The sequence below is a fragment of the Schistocerca serialis genome, chromosome 9, assembly GCF_023864345.2.
Source record: "Schistocerca serialis cubense isolate TAMUIC-IGC-003099 chromosome 9, iqSchSeri2.2, whole genome shotgun sequence".
NCBI lineage: Eukaryota > Metazoa > Arthropoda > Insecta > Orthoptera > Acrididae > Schistocerca > Schistocerca serialis.
The window spans coordinates 239,576,471-239,601,094 of record NC_064646.1 but is presented as its reverse complement, the minus strand read 5'-3'; the positions used below and the strand labels follow the sequence as shown (position 1 = coordinate 239,601,094).

Below are 24,624 nucleotides of genomic sequence, written 5' to 3'. Positions count from 1 at the left end.
GATCTTAATCTCATCGAAAGTGTCTGAGACTATTTGGAATTAACTTTCTCGAAGACTGGTAGATCTTCGGGATCCGGTGCTTTTTTCTGGAAAAAAATGGTGCCGGTACTAACAAAGAAGAAGTCATTCCAGCAACTTCCACAATTTTAACATATCCTTCGATGTACACTCATCGTTTCTAGACCGCTTCTTGCTTTTGCTATCAACTGCAGAATGATGACCTCGGAGAAGCCATGAATCTACGTATGTTTTAGGTTTGAACTTAGTGAGACTATCCTACCATCCTGACAAACAGCGATGCAGAAATTGTCCGTCCAAGCATGTGTGACCTAGATGTAGCTATAGAATTAAATTGAGAGCAACCCCTTTCACATTCGCTGGACGATGTTGCAATTATGCGCAATGCGCGCGTCAGAGGAAATTGTATCTCTGGGAACTTATTTTCCCGAAGATATTCACGCGCACAACAAACTGCTTCTCTTTCATTTAAGCAAAATTTGTGTACTAAACTTCCTAAATTCGATTTCAACATATGTCAGGTGCTTCCCAGTATTTTCTGATCAATATTTGGAACCTAAAACCCGTGCGATTTAGACAAGTCAACGTCATCGCCTTGAAGCAGACGCTTTCCAGCAGTTTATTTAAGACGTTTGTAAAAATCAGGTGAACTGTGTTTTCCATTTATGTGTTCAGTCGTTTTGTACTTCATAATCTCCATGTTTTGAAGCAATATACAGTAATATGGTCCGGGATGTTAAATTTTTCCTTCAGAAATTTGAACTGCGTTCATTATCCTCCTGTGCGCATTGTACAAGTCAATGTTTCTGTTGTAGATCTAAGTTATTGCAGAGCATCACACATAAGACCCAAATCATGAACAAACTCACATAACATTATTTGGCTCAGAAGACTCCCACAGAGACAGTGATCTGTTTCACTTATTCTACTGTCTTCGTTTGCCTCATGAAAGTGATGGATGAGTGTTGTCTTGCTACACTGCTGAAACGGCGCGAAAGCTAGATTCAATCTAGCGAGTACTTAAATTTCTAACAATTTTAAGAATCTGAAGCTCTAGAGTCACTGGTTAAGTTTGTGGTTCCCTAGAATTTTTACGTGAAGCATGATAAGTTATGTAAAATTTGTCCATAAAACTCTTGAGTCGGTTCGTTCCTGCCATTGACTGAAAACTGAACAGCTCCCAGACACCTTTTTCTGACAGTGAAAACACCACAGAACAAGAATCACTGAAATTGCATCCGAGCACGGCGCAACTTTCTGTCCATAAAACTCTTGAGTCGGTTCGCTCCTGCCATTGACTGAAAACTGAACAGCTCTCAGACACCTTTTCCTGACAGTGAAAACACCACAGAACAAGAATCACTGAAATTGCATCCGAGCAGGGTGCAACTTTCTGTTCCTGACACCTGAATGTGAACCAAGGAAAGTGTGATGGCAACTTATAAGGAATAAAACTGAAAATTTCATTCCGAAGACAGTGCCATCTACCGGGATGTTTATGCTGCATTGTGCTCTAAAGAAAAAAAGATGCACCTACTGCTTACCGTTGCGTACCGCCAGGAGAAATGCGCTGATTGAAACTGCACACCAATGAGTGGCTTAAGCTGGGTACAGCATACGATAAGAAACTGGTGAAGTCTGTTCATCGCCGAATTCGGGCCATTATAAATGTCTAGAGGCCGTTTAACTGGTATTAACAAGATGTCTCCTGGATGTTTTTATTATTTTTTCCGTTAAGATTCCTTTAGTCCGTTTATTACGTCAAAATCCGTGTGTGTGTAAGTCAAACAACTGCTTACATTAGGCAAATAGCTTTGAAACAGACTAAACAGGGGTAAGTACTGCTTCTATGTACGTCTTTGGGGTGCAGTCCTCTGACGACACTGACGACACTGCTTTGCAACTGTCTGGCACAAACATTATAAGTTTGTAGAAAAATCTCAGAGGCCTTTGTTCTTGTTCAACGAGACAAAAACCCAAAGAGCACGACCGAGCTAGCTGGTGCGGTGATTAGCACACTAGACTCGCATTCGGGAGGACAATGGATGCGGCCATCTAGATGTAGGCTTTCCGTGCTTTAACTAAATCGTTCCGGGAAAATCCCAGGATGGTTCCTTTGAAAGAGGGACAACTGGTTTCTTTCATCTTCTTTCTTAATCCGAGCTTATGCTCCGACAGCAATGATCATGCTGTCGACGGGACGTTAAATTCTAATCTTCTTTCATTCTTGTTCTCCCTGGGAGAGCACTGCTAACTTGACAGTCACCATGCGCACATTATCCAGGAAGTGAGCTCTATTGAACCTTGCAGTGTAGGCAATTTAAGAGAAGGATTTGCTTGTGACACCAGTACACGTAGAAAAAAAATCCAGTTAACGTAGGTCCTTAGTCGAGCGATATAGTGCTGCGGTTTAAGGCACTGCAATCTCATTAAGTAGGATAAAGCACAAATCCCCGTCCAGACGTCACGATTTACGTTTGCCGTGGTTTCCCTGAAGTACCCCAGAGGAATACCGGCGTGGTTACTTTGAAAAAGCCAGATTTAAAGTCCCACGTGGTCCTAGCTGATGTTGTTTGTCATCTCTAAATGTTTTCGTGATATACTCGATGTTATATTTGACCGCATCTTATTCCTTTTTAGTTAATGTGGAGAAGGGATAGTGCTAAGTTGAAGTTATAAGTTGGTCATGGAGGTGACTGAGTGCGGCACACTTATCAATATATTGTCAACAGAAGGTAGGCACTTGAACCCAAAGTCCAGTCAAAATATACTTTTAAAATTTTACCTTCCATTAGCATAGAGTATACAGGGTGAGTCAAGTGCCTCTACTGATATCGTTTTATGCAACACGCAGTGTTATATCTGGTCTTCAAAACTACACACGCGACTTTCATGTTCTCTCATTCGCTACGCGCATGCTATTAGCCGTGTAGAAAAAACGAACAGCACCCTTTTGTAGGAAATTTAATGTAGCTAAATTTTATATCGGGATATGTTTTCGCTGGAGGCCATGGTTTCCGATTTATTCAATGAAAACGTACAAAATTGACCTTCATACGCACCTTCACCCCTCACATACATCTCTCACCACTCAGGACTTCTACTATGTTGTTTGTTGCACTTCCTCCTACCACTGTACAAAAATTTGCGATCACACGACCTATCCCCAATATTCGATCTTTTTTGGCCTCTATTGATTGGGCTGTTACGCCACCAGCATTGTCGGCTATTTCACTTATAATATTCATTTAAACGTGCTCATAAAGGTAATGAAACAAAAACGACTTTGTAAATGTTACGCTAAAACTAATTACGTTGACAATTCGATCCAGACTTAATCCTTACAAGCACTGTAGTTTCATAATTAGAAGACCTGACGAATACAAAATTGCTGTTAAAATTCGCAATATTGTTAGATAAAGTTTACACAAACGTCAGCTTCACAGTTTATAAGTGCTCGACTAATCCCTTGGCGTAATAAGGACAGTCTGTGAAGACCAAAAAAGGTCTAATGTGGGAAATAATTCATGCAGTCCCAAATTTTTGTACAGTGGCAGGAAGAAGTCCCGAGAACTACATACTACAAATCTTGACCAGTGGGGGCTGAATGTGAGAGTGGGAGTGCGTTTTAATGTCACTCTTCTACGTTTATCTTGAATAAATAAAAAAGGTATCACTGTATAAAATTTAACTATATTAAATTTCCTGTAAGAAGGTTCTGTTAATTTTTTCTGTAGCAATAGTAACCTGTAATGAACATCTCCATAATGGTTTTTGAATGTCAGATATAATATTGCGGGTTGCATAAAATGACATCGGTAGTGGCAGCAGAATCAACGTGTATTGTGCAAAATTAATAAAATTCCAGATGTAGGTAATTCGTTATTTTTTGTAGTAGCTTCAGGTTGTATCCGGGCCATCCTTGCCATCCCCTTTTATGGTATTGGCATCAGAAAAAAGTACTTCGTTAGTTCTGAAACTATTATCCACGGTTCGTTCTGTCGATATAACATAGGAATTTACTCCTTTTTCCATAAGTGTTCAGACTGGTAAAACGCCACACGCTACGACTTCCTTTCCTGCGCCCATCTCTTCACCTCACTCTTCACCTCAGACTAGCACCGACAGCCAACATCCTCAGTTATTTGTTGGATGTTTTGCAATCTTTGTCTTGTCCTACAGTTGTTACCATATGCAGCTGTCTCTAGTACCATGAAAGTTATTGCCTGGTGTCTTAACACGTGGCGTACCACCCTGTCTCTCTCTTTCTTGTCAGTGTTTTCGTATACTTCTTTCCTCGCCGATTCTGCGGAGAACCTCCTCATTTCTTATCCTATCAGTCCTCTGAATTTTCAACATGCCTCTACGGCACCACATCTCAAACCCTTCACCAACGTCCTTTCCACGTTGAATACATTAGTTCCCTTCAGATCACCGAAGTTAAGAAACGTCACGTGTGACCGGTCTTTGGATGGCTTAAGGGCTGCTGACACCGCGTGCTGTTGCCTGTATTCCCTTCACCTTTCCGGCAAAGGGAAGGAAGGGTCGTGGCATTAAGTTCCCTGCCACCAGGCTTTCCGCCACACTGTTGATGGTGATGCCGCCGTCGGCTGGGAAGTTAAGCTCGGGGGTGGTCATCGTGCCTTTTGAGAGGGCTCAGCTGTATTCCGACACCATCTCGTCTCATCATCCTACAACGCGAACATGACACCACACTACACACACTCCCAGCACAGTCATTTATACGTATCGGATACACTTAACGCACGAATCTCACACTCTGCGAAGGAAATGTGGCAGTGTCCGCGAATGATAAGAAAAACCTTTTCAAGTATACGGTTGGATCAGCCCCTCTGTGTGTCCCAGTCAACTGTGATACTGAAAATTACTTTTTTCAAACTATTCGTTTTCGGTTTCCCCAAGTCCATTCAATGATGTGCTCCAAACATACATTCTTAAAAATTTCTTCTTGAAATTAAATAAAACAAAAAATGTCGTGTGACTAGGGCCTCCAGTCGGGTAGACCGTTCGCCTGGTGCAAGTTTTGCGATTTGACGCCACTTCGGTGACATGCGCGTCGATGAGGATGAAATGATGATATCAGGAAAACACAACACCCAGTCCCTGAGTGGAGAAAATCTCCGTCCCAGCCAGGAATCGAACCCGGGCCCTTAGGATTGACATTCTGTCGCGCTGACCACTCAGCTACCGGGGGCGGACATTAAACAAAATGTTTGTAGAAGATTTCTTTTCCCCAAGAACTCTCTCTTTACCTTCTCTGGGCTGCTTTATATGTTCTCCTTGCTACGTCCGTCGTACGTTGTTTTCTTTCTAAGGCAGCAGGATTCCTTCATTCAACGACTTCTTTGTCCTCAGTTTTGATGTTAAGTTCCTTACTGATCTCATTTCTGCTACTCCTCATTACTTTCAACTTCCTTATTTTAATGTTAATACATATTCTGTGTTCACTAACATGTTTATTACATTCATTATGCACTGTTATTCTTTCTGCCTTTCACTGAGGACAGCAATTTCATCAGCGAATCTTATCTTTGATACTCTTTCGCTCTTAATGTTAATCCCACTCCTGAACCTATCTTTTATTTTCGTGATTGCTTCTTCGATGTACAGACCGTATAGTGGGGGAGAAAGTCTGAATAGCTGCCGCATACATTTCGTTCTTGAATTCTTATTGTTTCCTTACATTTCGTTCTTGGTCTTAAATTCTTCTTGTTTCCTTAATTGGTTCTCATACATTTTGTGTATTACCGGTCTTCCCTAAAGCTTACAACTACTGTCTTTAGAATTTGGAACAGCTTCCAGTATGTTATATAATCGAATTCTTTATCTAGATTGACAATTGCTATGAAGATTTCTCGATTTTTCCTAAGTCTCGCTTCCGTTATCAAGTGCAATGTCAGGAACTGTCAGGTGCCTTTTACTTTCCTAAACACTAATTGGCATCTAAGAGATCCTAAGTTTCTTTCACATATATTACTGAAAAGTGATTGTCAGAAAGACAAGACCGAGAAAAAGCGGACGGAAATTTGCCAGAGGAGAGTTACCTGGATACAGCTACAACTGAATAAGTATTTATGCCCCCCGTCCCCCGAACTGTTGGAGGCCTGCCCTTGGCATTACGGATTAAGTAGGCGGTGCTGCCCCGGTTTACCACGTAATGCCGGTTATCCGCTGCGCGTCCATTGCCTTAATTAACACCAGCGTGGGTAGGCTAAACTCTGAGCTGCTCTTACCCAGACGCTGCCCCCAACTTCGTCCTACCTAACTATACCTCGCAAAACGCGGGGGTGACGCCCGCATCGTTTAGCTACAGATGGCATTTCCTAGGGATGCAGTCTGCCCCCCATGTACAATGAGCCAACTGTGAAGGAAACCAAAGAAAAATTAGCAGATGAAATTAACGTTCACGGAGAAGAAATTGAAACTTTTAATTTTATCGATGATATTGTAATTCTATCGGAGACGGCAAAGCACCTAAAAGAGACTGGGTAGTGTCTTGAAAAGAGGTTATAACATGATCATCAAGAAAAGTAAAACAAGGGTCATGAAATGAAAGTGGATTAAGATAGTTACGAGGATGAGTCAAATGAAAACCTTAAATTTGTAATAACAAATTGAAATTTTGCGCCGTTATCCTGGAAATTGGTAAGCGTGCTACAAACGGCGTACAGAATGGCCTGTAGGTGGCAGCATAGTGCAGATGCACACATACTGTCGCAGTATCAGTATAAAGAAAGATGGCCGTACCACTTGCGACTTGCACCAGGGAAGAACAGCGTTCTGTTATTCGGTTTTTGCGTAGTGAAGGTGTGAAGCCTATTGAAATTCATCAACGAATGAAGGTTCAGTACTGTGATGCATGTTTGTCACAGCAGTAAGTCTACTATTGGATTAGGAAGTTCGCAAATGGTGTGACTTCAGTGAAAGATGTTCCTCGTCCAGGTCAGGCACAACGGGTTGTGACTCCACAGAACATTGCAGCAGTTGAAGCCATAGTGAAGGAAAACCGCCGAGCGACACTGAACGAGACTGCACCATATTTACAGATTATACATGGGTCAGCACACCACATTGTGCATGATGTGCTCCAGTTTCACAAAGTGTCTGCAAGATGGGTGCCACGACAGCTGACTCCTGAAATGAGACAACGACGTGTTGATGCTTGTAAAGAAGTTCTTCGCAGCTTTGAACGAGAAGGTGATGGGTTCCTTGCAAGAAACGTTACTACGGACGAAACCTGGGTTCACTTCCACCAACCGGAAACGAAGAGAGCGAGCAAGGAATGGCGCCATTCCTCATCACCAAAACCAAAGAGATTTCGAACAGAACCATCAGCAGGGAAGGTTATGCTGGGACAAAAAAGGCGTCATTTTGGAGCATTACATGCCTAGAGGGATCACTGTCACCAGTGCATCATACACAGATCTCCCAAAAAATCATCTGCGGCCTGCAACCAAATCAAAGCGGTGTGGGTTGCTGTCAGCAGGTGTCCTTTTGCAACATGACAATGCAAGGCCCCACATTACCCGTGTAACAGTTGCAACAATCACAGACCTGCATTTTGATTGTCTTCCTCATCCACCATACTCACCAGACCTTGTCCCCAGTAATTTCCATGTGTTTGGACCACTCAAAGACGTGATGGGAGGAAAGAAGTTCCGTTCTGATGAAGAGGCACGCCACGCGGTGCATGAGTGGTTGCGCGGACTACCAAAAGAATTTTTTTCTAAAAGTTTTTATGCACTTTGTAAGCGCTGGAGGATTTGCATTGAGCGTGGCAGAGATTATGTTGGAAAGTGATACAGCTTTGTACCACTTCTGCGCAATAAATAATGTTTAATAAAATAATTAAGGTTTTCATTTGACTCACCCTCACCGGCCGGAAGGGCCGAGCGGTTCTAGGCGGTCTGGAGCAGTGCGACCGCTACGGTCGCAGGTTCGAATCCTGCCTCGGGCATGGATGTGTGTGATGTCCTCAGGTTAGTTAGGTTTAAGTAGTTCTATGTTCTAGGGGACAGTTGACCACAGCAGTTAAGTCCCATAGTGCTCAGAGACATTTGACTCACCCTCGTATAATGATACACCCCGTTTGAAAACACAGTAAAAAAAGAAACCGCTGCTCAGAATGACGTCAATACAGGTCTTATGTGGTTTTTATGGGAATGTTATACATTCTTCCTGCAAAATAATGTCAAGTTCAGGTAACGACGATGGAGGTGGACAGCGATTATTCACCCTTCTCTCCACAGTGAACCACAAAGGCTAAACGATATTGAGAACTGGTGACTGCGGTCGCAGGAGAGATGCGACAGTTCATCCTCGTACTCACGAAACCTGTCGTCCATGATGCGTGCACTGAAGAAAATCTCTGTCATCTTCGAACACATCATTAACCATTGAGGAGCAAACACTAAACCATGTGAAGGATCCGATGCGCCAAATAATCACACAATACTTGGCAGTAATACGAAATTCGATCTTGCAGAGTACCCATAGGGCACATAGAATGCCACGATATGGCAGTTCAAATCATCACCGAATGCTCGCCATGTTTCACTTTTGGGACGTAAACTTGGCCAGAAGTAGGAAACAGTGTGAAGCAAGACTCTTGAGACCAAACGACATTCTTCCATTGCTCTACAGGTTTTATGGCTTCGCCACCACGTTTGCCGCTAGTGGCATTTGCATCACTGATGGAGCTCCAGCACGCTCTGAAATTTCCTTCTTAGGGGATTCTCTCTCCGTTGTTTTGGTGCTAACAGACTTCGCGAGTGCGACATTCAGATCTGTAATGAGTTTTGCAGTTCTTGTTCTCTTGTTTTCCGTGACAGACCTCTTCAGTCACCTGTCACGATCATTCAAAACACTTTTGTCCGCGATGTGTCTTAACGGATGATATTTTTCCGCTTTACCTGAATGTGGTATCAATCTTCGATACAGTACCTCGTGAAATAGCAAACACTTCGACTAACTCGGTCACGGAAGCACCGACCATACGAGCACCAACAAAATGCCCACATTCCAGTTCACGAAGCTGCGACACAGCGCATTCACAACTACACAGAACTCTGTTCTGAACACGATTTTCAGTTGCAACATATTGAGGACATTGCACAGGTGCCATTCACGATCAAACTGCAGGCTTGGTTAGCATCTGCATTTATGTTCATGCATGTATTTCTGTGCAACCCCTGTGTAATTGTTAGGAAGACTATTTTAAAGTATTTGTCCGTAGTATAGCCTTGTATGAAAGCGAAATGTGAACTATCAGCGGTAAGGAGACGAGGAGAACAGAAGTTTTTGAAATGCAGTGATATAGAAGGATTCTTTAAATTAGAAGGGTAGATCGAATAACTATTCAGGAGATACTGAATCCAGTTTCAAAAAAAGGTAGTTTACGGCAGAGCTTGACTAAAGGAAGGTATTGGTTGATATGACCCATCATGAGGCATCAAGGAATTGTAAATTTGATAACTGAAGGAAGTTTTGAGTGTAAAAACTTTAGAGAGAGATTGTTGTAACTTTTTCGCGAATCAACGTGACTAATGTCAATGCTGTAGACAGACAATTACCTACGAGGTGCTGCTGATATATCTATACCAATAGGTGCGCAACCACCAACAAACTGTAGCAGGCACTCATGCACATAAATATTACAATTACTGAAATAAGATGTTACTTATAATCCGTCTTGATCGCAAAAATGTTTATTCACATGACTAGTTTCGGTTCCTCTAGAACCATCTTCACATCTGAAACGATAATAATACTAATTTACTATTTCACCAATGCAAACCTCTTTCATCCTATCCGATCAACATCAAATGTACCAGAACGTACCTGCAATTTCGGTTACAAGAGTAACCCGTCCACACACAGCAACCGTCACATGCTGCGTCACATAAAATTAGTTGGGAGAATGCACGTCATTTATATTAATTATAAAACTATTACCGACAGGTGCCTTCTGATACATTTGTTACATTACATATGCACATACTGTATTAAGTAGATTTTTATAATTTACTTTTATCTCTAAAAATACTTAATTAAAATCTATAGACGTCAAGGTTAAAATCTGTACTTGTCATTGCGTATTTTAATTTTGACGAGTACAGACTGTAACCTAGACGTCCATAGATTTTAATTAAGTATTTTTAGAGATAAAAGTAAAGTAGAAAAATCTACTTAATACAGTATTTTGTGTATTTTAATTTTGATAAGTACAGATTGTAACCTTGACGTCCATAGATTTTAATTAAGTATTTTTAGGGATAAAAGTAAAGTACAAAAATCTACTTAATACAGTATGTGTATATGTAATGTAACAAATGTATCAGACGCCACCTTTTGGTAATAGTTTTATAATTAATATAAATGACGTGCATTCTGCCAACCAATTTTATGTGACGTAGCATGTGAAGGTTGCTGCGTGTAGAAGGGTCATTCTTGTAACCGAAATTGTAGGTACGTTCTGGTACAGTTGATGTTAATCAAATAGGATGAAAGAGGTTTGCATTTGTGAAACAGTAAATTAGTATCATTATCGTTTCAGATGTGAAGGTGGTTCTAGAGGAACCGAAACCGGTCATGCGAATAAACATTTTTGCAATCAAGACGGATTGTAAGCAACATTGTATAACCAATGATTGCGGTATCCCATCAGAGATTATGTCGGTTTTTTGCAAAATACTAAAATAAGTACGATTGTCTGTATCCAAAACACAGATTTATTCAGTAACACAAATACTCAACTCTCATGTGGTCGTTGTACGACGTAGCCTGCGCCATTGCTTCATTCAGACACAACGTGTGAATTGTTCACTACAACTGTGTTCTTCTCGGTGTAGACGGCGATTCGTAGCGATTTCTTGCCATGTCGTTGGGCAGCTTATTTTCCGTCAGATTCGTCATAGGTGCGCATAATGATTTGTGCTGCGAAGTGGTCGATGCTAGTTGACATTAGAGTTGCTATAAAAATGCTCAGCTGGATGCAGCTGGAACTCCAGGTTAAGACGCGGAACGCGGTTTATATCCTAAACTGTGCGCTATTTGCTCCAGGTTATAGCCAACCGGAACATAGTTCCTGTTATCGTGGCGACCATTGTTGCAGGCCGCTCGAATTGGTAGTGGTCTCGCTCCAGCTGGCGACTATCCTAATTGGTGCAGTGTGCGTTGCTAGAGGTAACGCTAGCTTGCAGTGAAGTCGACCACGTGCCTTGCGGTCGCAGTGAAAAGCACGGCCTGATTACAGTAAGCAGCTCGTATGGACGTAGGTTGTGGCAGTTATGCAGAGATGATGAGACTGGCACAGGATAGACTAGGGTGGAGAGCTGTGTCGAACCCGTGTAGACAACAACAACAATCACACTCCACACCCACCAGTTTATAAAAGTCCATCACAAATTACATGGTGACACAACCAATAAGCTGAAACATATTCGAAAACAATTAAGTTACAGTAACATAGCGGAAAAACGTTAAAAGGTATTTACCACAGCAGTGTTAATAGAAGAAGTTAACGTATAATTACAATAAAAGAATACAAACATCGGCACACCCATTTAAATATAATGTTAAGGTTCAGTGTAAGTAACATACTAAGGAGAAATCACCATTAGTTACAGCGACAAGCAGAACCACAATATGATGAACGTACTGCACACGACGAACAGCTACCTGAACGTGAATGTGTACTGTTAAGGTATATACTCTTCCACGAGTGTAGTGATCATAATCCCGAACTGTATACATGAGGGTAATTTTTTGCAACATCCGATCGGTCGAGAAATTAAAACCAAAGTGAAAATCCGGTGAAGCCTTGCGCAGATGTGTTGCGCAGTGTCTCTACTATGGCTATCTAACGCGCCACGTCGCACCTCTCAGCTCTGAGTACACAGTGCGCTAGTAAATACACTCCTGGAAATGGAAAAAAGAACACATTGACACCGGTGTGTCAGACCCACCATACTTGCTCCGGACACTGCGAGAAGGCTGTGCAAGCAATGATCACACGCACGGCACAGCGGACTCACCAGGAACCGCGGTGTTGGCCGTCGAATGGCACTAGCTGCGCAGCATTTGTGCACCGCCGCCGTCAGTGTCAGCCAGTTTGCCGTGGCATACGGAGCTCCATCGCAGTCTTTAACACTGGTAGCATGCCGCGACAGCGTGGACGTGAACCGTATGTGCAGTTGACGGACTTTGAGCGAGGGCGTATAGTGGGCATGCGGGAGGCCGTGTGGACGTACCGCCGAATTGCTCAACACGTGGGGCGTGAGGTCTCCACAGTACATCGATGTTGTCGCCAGTGGTCGGCGGAAGGTGCACGTGCCCGTCGACCTGGGACCGGACCGCAGCGACGCACGGATGCACGCCAAGACCGTAGGATCCTACGCAGTGCCGTAGGGGACCGCACTGCCACTTCCCAGCAAATTAGGGACACTGTTGCTCCTGGGGTATCGGCGAGGACCATTCGCAACCGTCTCCATGAAGCTGGGCTACGGTCCCGCACACCGTTAGGCCGTCTTCCGCTCACGCCCCAACATCTTGCAGCCCGCCTCCAGTGGTGTCGCGACAGGCGTGAATGGAGGGACGAATGGAGACGTGTCGTCTTCAGCGATGAGAGTCGCTTCTGCCTTGGTGCCAATGATGGTCGTATGCGTGTTTGGCGCCGTGCAAGTGAGCGCCACAATCAGGACTGCATACGACCGAGGCACACAGGGCCAACACCCGGCATCATGGTGTGGGGAGCGATCTCCTACACTGGCCGTACACCACTGGTGATCGTCGAGGGGACACTGAATAGTGCACGGTACATCCAAACCGTCATCGAACCCATCGTTCTACCATTCCTAGACCGGCAAGGGAACTTGCTGTTCCAACAGGACAATGCACGTCCGCATGTATCCCGTGCCACCCAACGTGCTCTAGAAGGTGTAAGTCAACTACCCTGGCCAGCAAGATCTCCGGATCTGTCCCCCATTGAGCATGTTTGGGACTGGATGAAGCGTCGTCTCACGCGGTCTGCACGTCCAGCACGAACGCTGGTCCAAATGAGGCGCCAGGTGGAAATGGCATGGCAAGCCGTTCCACAGGACTACATCCAGCATCTCTACGATCGTCTCCATGGGAGAATAGCAGCCTGCATTGCTGCGAAAGGTGGATATACACTGTACTAGTGCCGACATTGTGCATGCTCTGTTGCCTGTGTCTATGTGCCTGTGGTTCTGTCGGTGTGATCATGTGATGTATCTGACCCCAGGAATGTGTCAATAAAGTTTCCCCTTCCTGTGACAATGAATTCACCGTGTGCTTATTTCAATTTCCAGGAGTGTATGTCTAGAAAATACTGTCTCCTTCCAAGTGTGAAGTGCCTGCTGTGAAGGATCGCGTTATTTCATCCAGTTCACGTAACGTAACTGTCTTAAGTTTCCTTCTTCATGATAATTCTCCACCACACATTGCAGCGACAACGAAGATGAAGCTGCTATGTTTTCTACGGGAAGTATTTAATCACCGACCATACAGTCCGGACTTCGCTCCCTCTGATTTTCATCTCTTCGCTCACATGAACAGCTGCCCATTAGTATTTTCGCAGTGCAGCTTAGGGACATTGCGAAAATCACAGGCGGCTGTCTTCTGCGGCGAGAATCTGGGAAGTTTGTAGCCTATCATTATACAACAAATGTCTAAATCGGGGCGGCGACTATGTAGAGAAGTAGTTGGAAGGCGTAGTTAAATGTTGCAAATAAAACATTATTGATTATAACTGTGAATTTCCATTGAGAGACCGATCGGCGGTTGAATAAAAAGTAGCCGGCGTATTGTCATTCAACTCTTACCTGTTGTTCGACAGAAAAAATGAACTCACTGAAACTAAAAGCTGTATTTGCTCAATACTGAAATAGTTTCACACGATAATTTTTTGAAAGGGAAGACCGACAAAAAGTCAACTTAAATCTGGTGGTATTTAACCTGTACACAACTTATCAGTACAGAAGCTTCGCACCAGTCACCGGATCACATATCTCCCCTCAGACCATGTTAGCTCTTATGAATGCTGCCAGGTGCCTCGATTAACGCGAGGTGCTCCCGTTTATAGGGGCGTCATAAGATGTTCCGAGACCCCTTTCGCCAACCTTCCGCTGTGGGGCTTTGTAGACCAAGAGACACAAAATATTGGCGTCATTAATTGGAGTCTAATAAAGAACTAGTAAGGCTTTTCCTACTACTCACTAAGGGTATTGGCTGGTTTTACTAGAATGACAGCGAGAGAAACAGTACAATAAACTCAATTTCGATGTGGCAACAGCAAGCTAAGATCGCTATTGTTCTGTCTCCTTGCTTAAATCAAATGAAATCAAGCCTAACGTGATATGTCAAATGTTCCAACTTCTGTTGACTGCTAACAATGGGAAAAACACGATGACTACATGGTAACGTTACTTACATTCAGGGACAAAGGAGAAGGGTAAGTGATCAGTTTAGGTAAGGGACCATAGTTCGGAAACGACCGAGGCAAAAGTTACAAGCGAAAATCGTTTTGACGTCTCTCACGGCGGGCTCCTGCTAATGAAAACTCTTTGCCTTCAATATTTTGGAAGGAGGTAGTATGGAGCGAAACAAAAAAAAATCTCTACTAAACATTTTTCTTGTTTTGCCTCATACTGCCTCCTCTCAAAATGTGGAAAGCAAACAGCTTTCAATAGAAGAGATCCACTTCAGAGACGAATTTCGCTTATAATTTTCGTCTCGGTCGTTTTCTAACCAGGATCCCTCACCACAAATGTGTACATTTACCCTTAATCATCCCTGAAACTTTGTAACATCATCACGGGATCACCCTGTACAATGTGTATATTCTTAAAACACGTTCGAGTACGTGAAAGTCCCGACATGAGTTTCTACACGCGTTGATGAAGTTAATCAAGGAAGAGGGAATACTATGAGCCAGGTGGTCGTGATCAACCGATTAACTAAAGAGACGCATTAGCTGATTCCTTAGCTGCTCGTTTCGAATGCACTCTGCCACATGGCTTACAGTGATGTACACTATCACCACTCCGCCGTTTCTTTCTTCCCCTTTCTCATCCATTGACTGACGGCGATTTCTCTTTTCGCGCCAGTTGATGCCTTGTTAACTTTTCAGAAACTGTTCGTTACTGTCCAGAAATTGTTGCTTTTGATAACCAGAACACCACTTTCGACTACAGTTGTACATGTGTACCAACTTTATTTATTTTTGTCTTTTGCGTCCATGCTTTAGATCCTTATCCTGTCAACTTTTGAACCACCTATTCCTAAGTTCCGATCGTCTGCGAGTTGGATCTGTCAATACTATTCAGTAAGCTCTGTGACTGCTGGACAAATTCCTCTTGCACAAAAGATTCGGTGAATGAGATCTCGTACCCACTTCGAATGGACCCAAAAGTAATGAGGTCATTGTTTTGCCTGGAGAGTAATCGCCGATATCTGTTCATTAAGCGCGTTCCTGGGACAATATTGTGCTAAAGGGAACGACACAGCAGTGTCAGTGTTCGCGTTTTGGCAGCGTCATGTTAGGACCACCAGTGCCACTACACGTATTTCCTATGAGTACTGTGCCAGCTGCCGTTTATGCTGCATTTCCGCTGGTGGATACGTATGTGGTTCCATGTGATGAGTGATATGTACAACCCCTCCCCCCCCCCCCCCCCCTGGGATGGCCTGGTGGACAGTCATGTCCAAAAAACGGTTCAAATGGCTCTGAGTAGTATGGGCCTTACCATCTGAGGTCATCAGTCCCTTGCCTTGGAACTACTTAAACCTAACTAACTTAAGGGGCTCCGGAAAGGCTCAAAATCATGAAAAGTTCAATTTTTACTTTTTTGCGTTTTCTGAATCTGCAGACTATTACCTTTTAATAGATATATATAGTTTATTCAATTCCGAAGACTACAACTATTTTTAAATTTTTTTTGAAATGTGTTCTACATGGGCGTGACCCACTGTGGCGCTGTTAAACTGCTGTCAAATGGTGTTATTATTAACGTCCGCGTTCATCAGGTACATTTTAGTGATGTGAGATAAAGTATGTGTTGTGGCTAACCTGTGATGGTTCAATATATATCGCTGGTGTGATTGTCGATTGTTTCATGTTTATTTACTCTGTCGTTATCTCGAAAATATTCGTAATTAATTCTGTTTCTTGAGTCTCTGTTTTGTTGATGTATAATAATGAGTAAAAGAAAAGTTATTAGAAATCCTCTGAAGGCTTTTAAGAAAAGGAGAAATGTTGGAAAGCCAAAGGTATGTTATTACTGTAAACAATAAAGACGATAACCAAGTGAGTGAACCTAACCTCTCAAGTACACCTGCCCATAGCAGTCAAAGTGGGAAAGAAAATACTTCACAGAAGAAGCTTGGTTCAATGAGTGAAAACTACGAATATTTTATGGGCGAATCAGATGTGAATGAAATATTTGATATGTCGGTTCTCAAAGGAATTTTTTCAAACTGTGTAAGATGTATTCATTGTAGTGAAGTTGGTCTGGAACTCTCCATAATAAAGCACGTAGGACTTGCTAGTGAAATACAACTGAAATGTGATAAGTGTTCATACATGACCACCTTTTGGAACAGTGTTGCAGTAACTGCAACTGAAGAAAATGGTAGCAAAATCTACGAACACAACAACGAGCGATGCTTGCTTTAGACAAGGAACGCCTTCGGGCTGCAGACAGGGCTGTAAAGAGTCTAGAAATACAAGCAAGAGTAAACAGGAGGAGTAACAAGAGGAAGCTGGAGGAGGAGTTTGCAGAGGATGAAGATAATCCATCCTATGGACCTGGAATGCACGAAAAAGTTAATCCAATCTTTGTCGCTCGATTCCCAAAACTTTTATTTTCTCACACTAATTACATGTTTTCTAAGGATCTTCCAAACATATTTGTTTCAAACTTTCAGTAAATGTTACACAGTACCTTCTGCATAATTTAACACAGCCTTTTTCCAAAAAACTGTATATTTTTGAATATATAAATAAAAAATTGCAAAAAAATGTTGTGAATTTTCATTACAATTGAAAAAAAATCATCATTAATAACTGAAATAAAATTTTGTAAAATCCCTGTGTTAAGTTGTAGCCCATATTCCAATAAATAATCTGTAAAAAGTTCAACTTCCTACCTCAAATACTTTGTGAGGAAAGATGTAATTTATAAGCGTTATTTTAACATTGCAAGTATAGGGCGTTCCGGAGCCCCTTAAGGACATCACACATATCCATGCCCGAGGCAGGATTCGGACCTGCGACCGTAGCAGCAGCGCGGTTTCGGACTGAAGCGCCTGGAACGGCTCGGACACAGCGGCCGGCATATGCAGTACAGAGTATTTATCGATCGCGGTGGTGCAGTAGTTAGCACACTGGACTCGCATTCCGGAAAGCGGCGTTTCAAATCTGCTTGCGACCATCGAGACTTAGGTTTTCAGTGATTCCCCCAAATCGCTAGAGCAAACGCTTTCAAAGGTAACAGACTATTTCCATCCCCATCCTTGACACAATCTGAGCATGCCCTCGTTGAAGAAATGTATGATGAAATAAAAGTATTGGAGGGCAGCGTGGAGGGTAAAAATCGTAGAGGGAGACCAAGAGATGAATACACTAAGCAGATTCAGAAGGATGTAGGTTGCAGTAGGTACTGGGAGATGAAAAAGCTTGCACAGGATAGAGTAGCATGGAGAGCTGCATCAAACCAGTCTCAGGACTGAAGACCACAACAACAACAACAACTTCCCTTTTCCTCATAGTGAACGTAGATCCGATTGCAGACAAATGGATCCACTGGTTTGAATAATTAAAGCGTTATCACCACCATCACGGACCTTTTCTCTCTACCAGAGAGCGCTTATCCACCACTACAAGGGGTTAATTTATATCTGTTATACCAATATACCATGTTGACTACCCTTAAACATTTTCTTCGACATATTAGCAACAAAACTCAAATTCTTCTGAAATCTAAATGAAATCTTGCAGTGGGGTGGTTGAGAACACGATAATACTCTCCTTTGAGAAATTATATCCCTCGAGCCAATTAGAATTTGCGATATTTATTAAGCTCATTTGTAGCACCGTCGAAAACTGCATCTTTCACAAATATCGTGACATTCTTCTAACCTACGTCATGTATCATCATCTTACAAGGCACTCCAGAAATGAAGAGAGGTTCAGAAGTGGAATTAAAATACAGGGTGAAAGGCGTCAGTCATAAGAATCGCCGATAGTACTGCTATCCGTAGTGAATGTGATGAATAACTGAATAAAACCTCTAATGAGCAAACACTTTGGATTAATGTAATTAAATTTTCCTCGATAAATTTGAGTCTTATAATGATGGAAGCCGAAGATATGAATTAAAATTTGTGCCATGGCCCTGATCTTCTTCTTATTAGGCAGGTATGCTTGGTATTACTACGGAGTGAGAGTAAGCCAAAGACAAGTAATGACAAAAGTAATGAGGAGTATTAGAGGTGAGTTTACCAATGCGCTGAGGCCCTAACTTCCAAAATGGGGACCACAAAGTAGATGAAGTGAAGAGATTCTACTTGTTATGGTTCTTGTCGTCAGTTGTTATGATGACAGGTGGACAATGCTAAATAGAAATATATATTGCAGATTTGGCAGTGAAGTCGGTAAGGAGCTGGCTGCATAGTCTGTATCTGCAACGACTGAAATAATTAGTAGTCGTTGGTAAAAAATAATATATTGTACTTAACTTATGTTACAGGCTGCATACATATGCTGCATACATATAATTACAAACATATCTAGAGAGGCATTACTTATGCCATACGTTACTAAGCGCCTTGTTAGAGGTTGCTTCCTATCAGCTGAAGGCTATGCTACATTCCTAGTTGACGTCCCGAGCAAGACTGGACGAGAGCTCGCTAGATACTTGTCACAAGCCGCGGAGGGGCGCTAGCGGCGCTAGTCGCGACTCGCAGGTCCAGCGATGTCTATTACGGACCGCGGTCGATATCTGCAACCCCTAACGAGGGTGGTATCGAATGTTGATACCACACTACTACCTTGGAAACAATATGACGTTTCACGGCCCTCCGAAGAGGATATAATAAGTAGGACTGCAACCGCTATTGCTATCGGTTCCTATGGGTCGGCTCTCTTGCCCTCAGATTCGGCTGTAACGTGACACTGTAAGAGTTCACTGTCGAAGTTTTAAACTCACTATTTGAAGTCTTTGTGATACTGATTTCGGTAAGCCGGCTCCAACAGGCTCCAAACTTGTGCTATAATTGTTCCTCACTAAGTCAGTGGTAAGTAGGTTCGTAAATGAGTCGAATTTGTGAAGATAGCAATGGCAATGGTGAACATGTTAGCAAATAAATGTTCCAATAAATTTTAAGCGAAGATAGCCATATAAGACACACCGCATAGTGTTGAAATTGATCTCTTAACCATCTCTAGATTTCGTTGAGCAGTTACTGACACGCTCCAGATATTCTTTGAATCTACATGTGTATCGTATGTTAACTGGGCAACTAGAAACGAGAGGCTCCGTCCCCGCCGCAGCCGCAGTGGTCCACAACCCCGCGACGACTACCGCAGTCCACTTCACCTCTCCACCTCTCCACCGCCCCACACCGAACCCAGGGTTATTGTGCGGTTCGGCCTCCGGTGGACACCCCCCCCCCCCCCCCCCCCAGGGAACGTCTCACACCAGACGAGTGTAACCCCTATGTTTGCGTGGTAGAGTAATGGTGGTGTACGCGTACGTGGAGAACTTGTTTCCGCAGCAATCGCCGACATAAACTGAGGCGGAATAAGGGGAACCAGCCCGCATTCGCCGAGGCAGATGGAAAACCGCCTAAAAACCATCCACAGACTGGCCGGTACACCGGATCTCGCCACAAATCCGCCGGGCGGATTCGTGCCGGGGACCAGGCGCTCCTTCCCGCCCCGAAAGCCGTGCGCTAGACCGCACGGCCAACCGGGCGGGCATCTACATGTGTAGTTTTCCGGAATTGACCAGTTTCTTTACGCAACACAGGTAATGACAGATAGCTTTATCTCAGACTCCAACACCAGTCTATTGTGGCTCCAGATGTTGCGAGCTGGACTAACTCATATCGGATCGTTCAACAATGCCTGACGATTGTAAGATCTTTAAAAATAAGTCTAGTGAACGCAGGAATGGACTGTTTTGGTTACTGATTATCATACACCCTGTGTACATATTTTGCGCTAGGGACGCCTCTCCCAGCTTGGCGCCCACAGCGGCTGCTTGTGTTGCTTGGGCCTCAAGCCGATGCTGCGTGGGTGACAGTCTTTAGGTGCACCGGCGGCGTCGTATCCCTGCTGTTGCCTCAGTAGCCTCGTGTCGTAACCACTAACACTGGTTACCTGCAGCTTTCGTCTTGCAAGGATGCATACTCTCGTGTCTCCTCCGCCACTTTGCACCCACGTAGAAACATTCTGATTAGAGGTCCGGCCCGTTGATCTTTCACTTGGAGACATTAGCTCGTTTGCGGTTCAGAGTATTGCAAAAAACAAAGTTACTTAATCAGCTGAATAAATCTTGACACCGTAACTATTAATAATTAATAATACGAGGACTTTTCATAAACTGCATTCCGTTAACGTATAAAAACAGCACATTTATTAAATACAACTTAATGCTAGAATTGTGATACATTTTTCTACATAACTGCATCGTACATTAAAGTACTTGTCATATCGAGAACCACCAAGCTTTCATCTGCTTACCCCCATACCCCCCCCCCCCACCCAACCCCCACCCCGACTCTAGTCCTCAGCTTGCATCTAGTTTTTAGTTTTATTCTATTTTTTTTTCACGGTAAATGATAATAGCCAAACAGTTGCAGGATAAAGATTTATTGAAATCCTTGATCACGGTTTCGGTATATTTAAATATACCTTCATCAGAAGCAAAAATACACTAAAATCACATCCTGCAGTGGATATGCATAAAACAACCGTGCTAAAGCGCGTCGTCGCTGTCTAGCCTAAGTACTGATAATATGCCGTGTTCGCATCGACCAGCTCTTCATAATTATGCTGTACAGATAGAGGTGATATTTTAATTTTATCTACTGATGACGCGCTTTGGCACGGTTGTTTTATGCATCTCCACTGCAAGATGTGATTTTAGTGTATTTTTGCTTCTGATCAAGGTATATTTAGATATACCGAAACCATGGTCAAGGATTTCAATAAATCTTTATCCTGCAACTGTTCGGATGTTATCATTTACCGTAAAGATTTTCAACAGTTGCTGCTTCAGCCATGTTTAAATTTTGTTTATTGTATTACTCTTGTCTTTGATATGTAGTAACGATGTATTTTAGGGCCCTATTTAATATTCTTTGTTTTTAAGTATTTTTTCCTCTGTATTTGGCGTGTCGAACACTTTCAGCGCTACCTTGTGCTACTATTCACGCCACTTGATTGCTATGTTTGTTACTTCATACATAACGTCATATTTTGTTACTCAGTTGTATTCGGAAGTTTGTTACTTGTACATGACGCCATACTGTGGTGTTTATGAACCCTCCCCCCCCCCCCCCCTACGTCCCTTGGTTTGTTGATTTATATTATGTTTTTCCACACTTTTGTCAGTTTTATTATTTGGTAGTTATTTCAAGAAAAGCTGCATTCTTCATGACTTTTGTAACCTTTCTGCAGGTAGCCTTGACGATGAGTTTACTCGAAACACGTTAATGAAGTAGACCATCAGAAAATCGAGTGACTACAATTTTTCTCCCATCATCGGTGACTCAAATTCGTTCCAGGTTTCCTGTTGGTTTTGATTGAAGCTATTATTCCCGCATGAGCTGCGCTAAAAACGTGAACACTCCACCTTTGTATCGTTTAAGCGTGTTGCGTTGGATAAAGGGAACTTCTCAAAGATACGAGGTACGTCCACAAAGTAAGTTCCGTTTGGTTACGGTATATAAAACAAACATGTACAGACACAGGAAAAATATTCATTGTACAAAAATCTAAAACTGTTAAACTACTTTTCTACATAGCTTCCGAAATTTTGTAGACACTTGTCATAGCGTGGCACAAGTTTGGTATGCCTTCTTCATAGAATGTTACTGCCTGTGTATTCAACCATGTGGTAACATGTTCTTTCAGCTCGTCATCATCGTTGAAGTGTTGACCACCAAGGACAGATTTTAGGTGTAAGAAGGAATGAAAGTAGCAAGGAGCGAGGTCCGAACTGTACGGAGGATGATCAAACGCGTTCCAGTGAAATTACCGTATGAGTTGTTTGGTCACATTCGCCGTGTGAGGTCGGGAATCATCGTGGAAAAAAGCAACACCTTTTGACAGTAATCCTCGGCGCTTGTTCTGTATTGCGCGGCGCAATTTCTTAATGGTCTCGCAGTAACCGTGTGCATTGATTGTTTGGCCTCGTGGTAAGAAATCAATCAGCAAAATGCCTTTTCTGTCCCAAAAAACGGTGCACATGACTTTTCAAGGGTTCAAGATTTCCTTGGGCTTAACCTTCGTTAGGGATGAAGTGTGCCTCCATTCCATTGACTGCCGTTTTGTTTCAGGGCTGCCGTACGATACCCAAGTTTCATCCCCCGTGACTATCCAAGAAAGAAAACAATCGTCTTCTTCATTGTAGTGTGTCAAAAACTGAAGTTCATTGCCCATCCGTTGTTTTTTGTGTTGTTCAGTAAGAATTTTTGGTACCCAACTTGAGCAAAGTTTTCGAAATTTCAGTTTTTCAGTAACAATTTCATGAATTAGTGATCGTGAGATTTGCGGAATTTCCATAGCAAGGGCACTAAGTGTGAACTTACGGTTGTGCGTAATCTTGTCTTCATTGTGTGAACCAGTTCATCAGTAACCACAGACGTGGGTCCACTTCGTTCTTCATCGTGCACTTGATCATGTTCATTGAACAGTCTGACCCATCTTCTAACCATTGAATCACTCATAGCATTTTGTCAATAAACCTCGAAGATTTGGCGATGAATTTCCTTTGGTTTAAGTTTCTTTGCGTTTAGAAAACGAATCACAGATCTGATTTCACACGCGGCATCATTTTCAATTACGGCCGACATTATGGAGAAGCACTACAAAGCACAAGTCGGCAACAGCGATCTGAAAATAGCGTACATGTCTTCTCCTTGAGGCCGACCGCGGTGGCTGAGAGGTTCTAGGCGCCTCAGTCCGGAACCACGTCACCGCTACGGTCGCAGGTTCGAATCCTGCCTCGGGCATAGATGTGTGTGATGTCCTTAGGTTAGTTAGCTTTAAGTAGTTCCAAGTTCTAGGGTACTGATGACCTCAGATGTTGAGCCCCATAGTGCTCAGAGCCATTCTTCTCCTTCAGTCAGAATAACTGCCGCGCATTCTCGAAACTGCCATCGTAGCACTGCCGCGGATAGAAATAGAAATGGGACATACTTTGTGGACGACCCTCGTATTTAGATGTCATTACGGCACGGGCATTGCAACTAGATAACACTAACTGCATGTGGACGAAAGACAGAAAAATCTCTTAGACAGCTTAGGTTGTACTACACTACTGGCCATTAAAATTGCTACACCACGATGGTGAGGTGTTACAGACGCGAAATTTAACCGAAAGGAAGAAGATGCTGTGATACGCAAATGATTATCTTTTCAGAGCATTCACATAAGGCTGGCGCCGGTGGCGACACCTACAACGTGCTGACATGAGGAAAGTTTCCAACCGATTTCTCATACACAAACAGCAGTTGACCGGCGTTTCCTGGTGCAACGTTGTTTTGATGCCTCGTGTAAGGAGGAGAAATGCGTACCATCACATTTCCGACTTTGATAAAGGTCGGATTGTAGCCTATCGCGATTGCGGTTTATCGTATCGCGACATTGCTACTCGCGTTGGTCAAGATCCAGTGACTGTTAGCAGACTATGGAATCGGTGGGTTCAGGAAGGTAACACGGAATACCGTGCTGGATCCCAACGGTCTCGTATCACTAGCAGTCAAGATGACAGGCATCTTATCCGCATGGCTGTAACGGATCGTGCAGCCACGTCTCGATCCTTGAGTCAACAGATGGGACGTTTGCAAGACAACAATCATCTGCAGGAACAGTTCGACGACGTTTGCAGCTGCCTGGAGTATCAGCTCGGAGACCATGGCTGTGGTTACCCCTGACGCTGCATTACAGACAGGAGCGCCTGCGATGGTGCACTCAACGACGAACCTGGGTGCACGAGTGGCAAAACGTCATTTTTTCGTATGAATCCAGGTTTTGTTTACAGCATCATGATGGTCGCATCCGTGTTTGGCGACATCGCGGTGAATGGACATTGGAAGCGTGTATTCGTCATCGCCATGCTGGCGTATCACCCGGCGTGATGGTATGGGGTGCCATTGGTTACACGTCTCTGTCACCTCTTGTTCGCATTGACGGCACTTTGAATAGTGGACGTTACATTTCAGATGTGTTACGACCCGTGGCTCTGCCCTTCATTCGATCCCTGCGAAACCCTACATTTCAGCAGGATAATGCACGACCGCATGTTGCAGGTCATGCACGGGCCTTTCTGGATA

At 43.3% G+C, this 24,624-nt stretch overlaps 1 protein-coding gene across 1 annotated transcript in view; it reads left to right on the top strand.

Moving 5' to 3' along the window:
* The window catches only part of LOC126419513 (uncharacterized), a 730,476-nt gene that overhangs the window by 530,412 nt on the left and 175,440 nt on the right, over window positions 1-24,624 (top strand). The gene's annotated exons all lie outside the window — the stretch shown is intronic.